Source organism: Herpailurus yagouaroundi, unplaced genomic scaffold, assembly GCF_014898765.1.
Source record: "Herpailurus yagouaroundi ecotype Mexico unplaced genomic scaffold, PumYag 67641, whole genome shotgun sequence".
Taxonomy (NCBI): Eukaryota; Metazoa; Chordata; class Mammalia; order Carnivora; family Felidae; genus Herpailurus; species Herpailurus yagouaroundi.
The window spans coordinates 836,698-843,048 of record NW_024420442.1 but is presented as its reverse complement, the minus strand read 5'-3'; the positions used below and the strand labels follow the sequence as shown (position 1 = coordinate 843,048).

The 6,351-nt window shown below is 43.7% G+C and overlaps 1 long non-coding RNA gene across 1 annotated transcript in view; it reads right to left on the bottom strand.

Annotated features, from left to right (window-relative positions):
• Positions 1-4,264, bottom strand: part of LOC121025482 (uncharacterized) — a 7,494-nt gene extending 3,230 nt beyond the window's left edge. The window contains exons 1-2 of the long non-coding RNA XR_005788065.1: positions 3,835-4,264; positions 1,954-2,109 (exon numbers count right to left, since the gene is read on the bottom strand). This is a non-coding gene — a long non-coding RNA (uncharacterized LOC121025482). The remainder of the gene's footprint in view (positions 1-1,953; positions 2,110-3,834) is intronic.
• Positions 4,265-6,351: the final 2,087 nt, after the last annotated feature.

Below are 6,351 nucleotides of genomic sequence, written 5' to 3'. Positions count from 1 at the left end.
AAAAAATGTTTTAAGTTTATTTATTTTGAGAGAGAGAGAGAGAGAGAGAGAGAGAGCACATGCATGCATGTGAGTGGGGGAGGGGCAGAGAGAGAGAAAAGGGGAGAGAGAGAATTCCAAGCAGGCTCCGCACTGTCAGTGCAGAGCCCGACGCGGGGCTTGAGCTCACGAACCCTGAGATCGTGACCCAAGCCGAAATTGAGAGTGGGACGCTTAAAGACTGAGCCACTCAGGCGCCCCTGAAGGCATGTATTCTTTAATAATCCCTGTTAAATACAAATGCTTCTGGAAAGAGACGTCTGGCTGGGATGGTATAAGTGAGCTCATGTTTTAACGACCTGTGTGCTCCAAGCACCAAGTTATGATTTAGAAAAGACAACAAAAGAGAAAACAAAAGGACATAGCTGGAATAAGAAATAATATGGTATCACTGAGGACCACAAATAGAATAAAAGCATAAAATAATACGTGCACCTGAAGCCCCTTCTAGGTTCTCTGTTCAGGAGAAGGCAGCTGCTCTACGGAAAAGAAACTACAAGTACTTCTGGAAAGACGTACGGCTGGATCCAGGCTTGAGCCTAAGGGCTTGGAGGGATCGCATTCCTTTCTTTATTCACTGAAATAAAAAGTGCTCTCGGGGCGCCTGGGTGGCGCAGTCGGTTAAGCGCTCGACTTCAGCCAGGTCACGATCTCACGGTCCGTGAGTTCGAGCCCGGCGTCGGGCTCTGGGCTGATGGCTCAGAGCCTGGAGCCTGTTTCCGATTCTGTGTCTCCCTCTCTCTCTGCCCCTCCCCCGTTCATGCTGTGTCTCTCTCTGTCTCAAAAATAAATAAACGTTAAAAAAAAAATTAAAAAAAAAAGTGCTCTCAACTTGACAGAGTTGAATAAAGAATTAATAAATTTGCAAATATTTCTGAAAAAAAAAATCAACCCAAGCCATGGCACGAAGGGACAGAGATTAAAAATACATGAAGGATAAATTAAAGAGATGTGGATAGAACAGGGGTTTCTAATATTTGTCTCATAAATTCCAGGAGAACGGAATGGATGGCGGGATGGCAGAAAAAAACTCTTTGAGGACATAATGCCTGAAAATGTTCCAGAGCTGAAAACATAATTCCTCAAATGGAAAGCGCACTCTGGGGCGCCCGGGTGGCTCAGTCGTTTAAGCATCCGACTTCGGCTCAGGTCATGTGTTATACCCTTTTCTCTTTCTTTCTTTCTTTCTTTCTTTCTTTCTTTCTTTCCCTTCCTTCCTTCCTTCCTTCCTTCCTTCCTTCCTTCCTTCCTTCCTTTCTTCCTCTCTGTCTCTCTCTCTCTTTCTCTCTCTCTCTCTCTCTCTCTCTCTATTTATTTATTTATTTATCAATTATTTGGCTACCTGCCCGATGTGGGGCTTGAACTCCTGACTCTGAGATCAAGAGTTGGAAGCTCTATCAACTGAGCCAGCCACACACCCCTAGGTAGAGTATTTCTTTTTTTTTTTTAATGTCTATTTATTTATTTTAAGAGAGGGAGAGAGAAAGAGGCAGAGGGAGAGGGAGACTCCCAAGCAGGTTCCATGCTGTCAGCACACTGAGCCCAATATGGGGATCGATCTCCTGAACCACGAGACCATGACCTGAGCCAAAATCAAGAGTCAGATGCTGAACTGACTGAACAACCCAGGTGCCCCTATAGTATTTATTTTTGTTAAGGTTTACATTTTTTTGGAAGAGAGAGACAGAGCAAGTCGGGGAGGGGCAGAGAGAGGGGGAGTCAGAGAGGATCTGAAGCAGGGCCTGACGTGGGGCTCGAACTCACACACCATGAGATCATGACCTGAGCAGGAGTCAGACGCTTAACCGACTGAGCCACCCAGGTGCCCCAGCCCCTATAGAATTTCTTAATAAAACTTATTGAATTCATAACTATTAAAATGGTTTTAAGTGCCATCCAAAGGCATTCACATACCATAGGAAGTGTTTCTATATCATTTGGAAATGTTGGATTAGATGATTTTCAAGTCCTCTTTGAGCTCTAAATATTGTTGTTTTCTGAGGTTCTTCTGTATGATCATTTTTTCTCCAAAGGCTCCGGACATTTTTCTTCTTTAAAGATGCAAAACGCCTGCATTTAAATAGCAAATATATAAGACGAGGCTTTAATGTTTGAAAAGGGAAAAAAAGCCTCTGCTTTGCTTGAACATTTTCTCTCTCTCTCATTATACATCTTCGAATATTTGCCAGGGTAAATTTCTGCTTCTTTTTCAGAAGCAGTAAAGCTTACTTTTTGCATGTTGTATCTTTTTTCTATCCTTTTACTTTCAGTTTATCTGTGTCTTTAAATTTAAAGTATATCTCTTATAGATAGCATCTAGTTGGGTCTTGTTTTTTTAATCCAGTCTGGCAAATCTCTCCCTTTTATGTGGAGTGCTTAAGTTAAATTTATATTTCAATTAATCTGTCAGCGCAGAGCCTGATGCGGGGCTCGAACTCATAAACCGTGAGGTCAGGACCCGAGCGTCAATCAAGAGTCAGATACATGGGGGCACCCGGGTGGCTCAGTCGGTTAAGCGTCCGGCTTCGGCTCAGGTCATGGTCTCACAGTCCAGGAGTTCGAGCCCCGCATCAGGCTCCGTGCTGACAGCTCAGTGCCTGGAGCCTGCTTCGGATTCTGTGTCTCCCTCTCTCTCTCTGCTCCCCCCCTGCTCATGCTCTCTCTCTGTCTCAAAAGTAAATAAAAACATTTAAAAAAAAAGAGTCAGATACTTAACTGACTGAGCCACCCAGACACCCTGCCAGATATATTTCTAGGTGAAAGCTACGTAGGCAGGATGTCATTTAATAAGCTATAGGGCAGAATGAAATTTTCACATCACATCCAACTTTCAAGAACTCAAATCCCCACAGGTACCTTTTACCTATGGTCATGCTATATTGTTCATAGACAACAGAATTTAGTTCCACTTAAACTTGCAAGCAAAGTTGCTTCTGGAGTAACTGCATGAAAGAAACCATCAGGATGGTTTAAGTTATGTTGCAGTAACAAATGCAAAATTTCAGTGACTTGAAACAAGGTTTCGTTCTTTGAAACAAGGTCTCATTCTTACCGGTGCTGCATGTTCCTCAAGGGTAAGCTGGGGATCTGTTCCATGTTGTCTTTTCTTAGGACCCAGGAGGACGGAAGTCACTCTCTGGAGCCCTGCCTGTCGTCGTGGCAAAGAGAAAGAGAGCTCTAATTGATGAATTCATGAAGTGCTTAGCCAGAGTCTCTTCTGCTCGCAATTTATTAGCCAGAGCTGGTCACACAGCGCTACCCAACCAGAAGGGTCCAGAAGGGTACAACTCTACCGTGTGAACTCAGAAGGCAAAGAGAATTGCAATATTTGACAAACGTCATTAATGATTATCACATGGGATTTTTTTTTTTTTTCCAGGTTCCAGAGTCTTAGCTCCTGAAGGGCTAATGCTGCTTGGTCCTTATGTTCTCACTGGGTTGAACCTTACGAATAAATACTGCCAACGAAAGGAAAAGTATTTATGAAACAACGATAAATAAATGGCTGGGGGGCTGCTCTTAGATGTTGGGAAGGACAGGGCTAGGTGCTGAAGGTTGGCAATAATGCTTTCTGCCACTGGACTTGGAGATTCTCTGAGCTTTAGTTTTAAGACTAGATGGATGCTCCTCGCAGAGAAAGCAGGAAGTAAGGAAGCAGGGCAGATAACCCTCATTAACTGGGTGATGGTACAACGACAGGTGCTCTTGTAGGTGTTTGAAATTCAGTATTACAGGAAGCGTCCCCTACAGTTCCCTGGGGGAAAGGCAGAAGATAAAACTAGGTGATAGACAAACCTGTGCAGAATGAGAAACGAAGACCTCGCTTTTCTCTTTGTCACGTGCTCTCCATTCCACTTGCATTGGTTGCGATTATATTTTAACGCACCGTGGAATATTGAGCAGATAATGGCAGACAGATGGCCCACGGGCCAGTGAAAAGGTGCTTATCGTCACTCATCATCGGGAAATGCACATGAAAACCACAGTGAGATGTCGTCTCGCACCTGTCAGAGCGGCTGATATCAAAAAGATAAGAACCAACAAGTGTTGGTGAGGATGTGGAGACAATGGAACCCTCATGCACTGTTGACGGGAACGTAAACTGGTGCGGCCACTGTGGGAAACAGTATGGCGATGCCTCAAAAAATTAAAAATAGAAATACCACATGAGCCGGTAATTCCACTACTCAGTTACGTACCCAAAGACAATAAAAATATTAATGCAAAAAGAAACACCCCCCCCCCGCGTATTTATTGCAGCATTATTTACAATAGCCAAGATATGGAAGAACCCACATGTCCATCGATAGATGAATGGATAAAGAGATTGTGGTATCTATCTATATCTGTATCTATATCATCTCTGTATCTGTATCTATATCTATTCTATCCACCCATCCATTACTCAGCCATAATAAAAGAATGTGATCTTGTCATTTGTGATAACATGGATGGACCTAGAGGGTATTATGCTAAGTGAAATAAGTTAGAGAAAGACAAATGCCATGTGATTTCACTTCTATTTGGAAGAGCTATTTTGCCACTATTAGCCAAAGCAAACCCATGGAATCTCCCAGGAAGACTGAATTATGTGGGTGATGGCCTGTCAGGACATCTGATAAGAAGGGACCTGTCAAGCAAGGCACCAACTTTTCTATATTAGAATACATTGTTCTTCCACAAGTGAAATGCTGAAAGGAAGGCTAGGTGGGCGCCGTGTCCTTTAGTCAGAGCCAATAAAATTAAAGAAGTCTGTGGCTAGAGTATCCTAAAGTCATGGTCTGGGTCAGTCCTAATCAAAGTGCGGTCTGAGGGCCAATACTAGTCAACAGATCAGTGCCATTCTATGAACTCTTTACTGGTCAATCTAGAGATTTGGAGTGTTGTGCCAGAACGTGAATCAACGTACTCCTTCCAACATCAAGAGAGTCCTGCTGCAGGGGCGCCTGGGTGGTTCAGTCAGTTGAGCATCCGGCATCGGTTCAGCTCATGATCTCGAGGTTCGTGAGTTCAAGCCCCACATTGGGCTCGCTGCCTCAGCGCGGAGCCCGCTTTGGACCCTCTGTCCCCCTCTCTTTCTGCTCCTTCCCCACTCGTGTTCTGTCTCAAAAATAAATAAACTCAGACCAAAAAAAAAAAAGTCTTGCTGCAAATATATGCATATCTACAGTGTGTGCGTGTGTGTATACATACCCATGTGTGTATATACATTCTTTTATGTAGATCATATATATCCTTTTATATATATAGCTCTGTGGCAATACAAATGCATTATTTTAAACTGTCTGAGAAATACGAACCAAGAATAGTTTAAGAACTGTGTAGAAGCGGTAATGCTCCCTTTCTGACATCAGGAATGTCTTGAGAGACCAGATATAGCCATGGAGATTTTAGACTTCACGTAATGGAGTTCTACCAATACACTGGTGCTTTTTTCTTTTTTTTTCTTTAACCCCTTCTGTTGACATTTCCATTGATGGCTTCCTTCTCAGCTCTTCCCCAATACCATGTATTGTTCTTAAATATCTTGTCCAAAAGGGCTATCTTGATGAAACCAATTGACTTAAGAGCGTAATAAGAAAATACTGTCAAACATTGTTGACAGCTTACCATGCGCCTGGCACTCTTCCCAAGTGCTTCACAGTATCTGAGGCACTCAATCCTAACAACTGTCCTATGAAATAAGTCCTAGTATCCCCATTTTACAACGAGAATCAAAGTTTATTTTTATTTATTTTCTTTTTTTTTTTTAATTTTTTTTTTCAACGTTTATTTATTTTTGGGACAGAGAGAGACAGAGCATGAACGGGGAAGAGGCAGAGAGAGAGGGAGACACAGAATCGGAAACAGGCTCCAGGCTCTGAGCCATCAGCCCAGAGCCCGACGTGGGGCTCGAACTCACGGACCGCGAGATCGTGACCTGGCTGAAGTCGGACGCTTAACCGACTGCGCCACCCAGGCGCCCCTATTTATTTTCTTAATGTTTATTTATATTTGAGAGAGAGAGACAGAGACAGAGCACGAGCAGGGGAGAGGCAGAGAGAGAGGGAGACACAGAATCCGAAGCGGGCTCCAGGCTCTGAGCAGAGTCCGACGTGGGGCTCGAACCCACAAACTGGGAGATCGTGACCTGAGCCGAAGTCCGACGCTCAACCGACTCAGCCACCCAGGCGCCCCGAGAACCCAAGTTTAAACGATTTGTCCTAAATCACTCATCACCAAGGGGACAGAATAAGGCACCCAACTGATGCCTTTTAACTCTTGAGTCAACATTCCTAACACCCATGGTGTAGTTCCTTTCTAAGGGAAGAC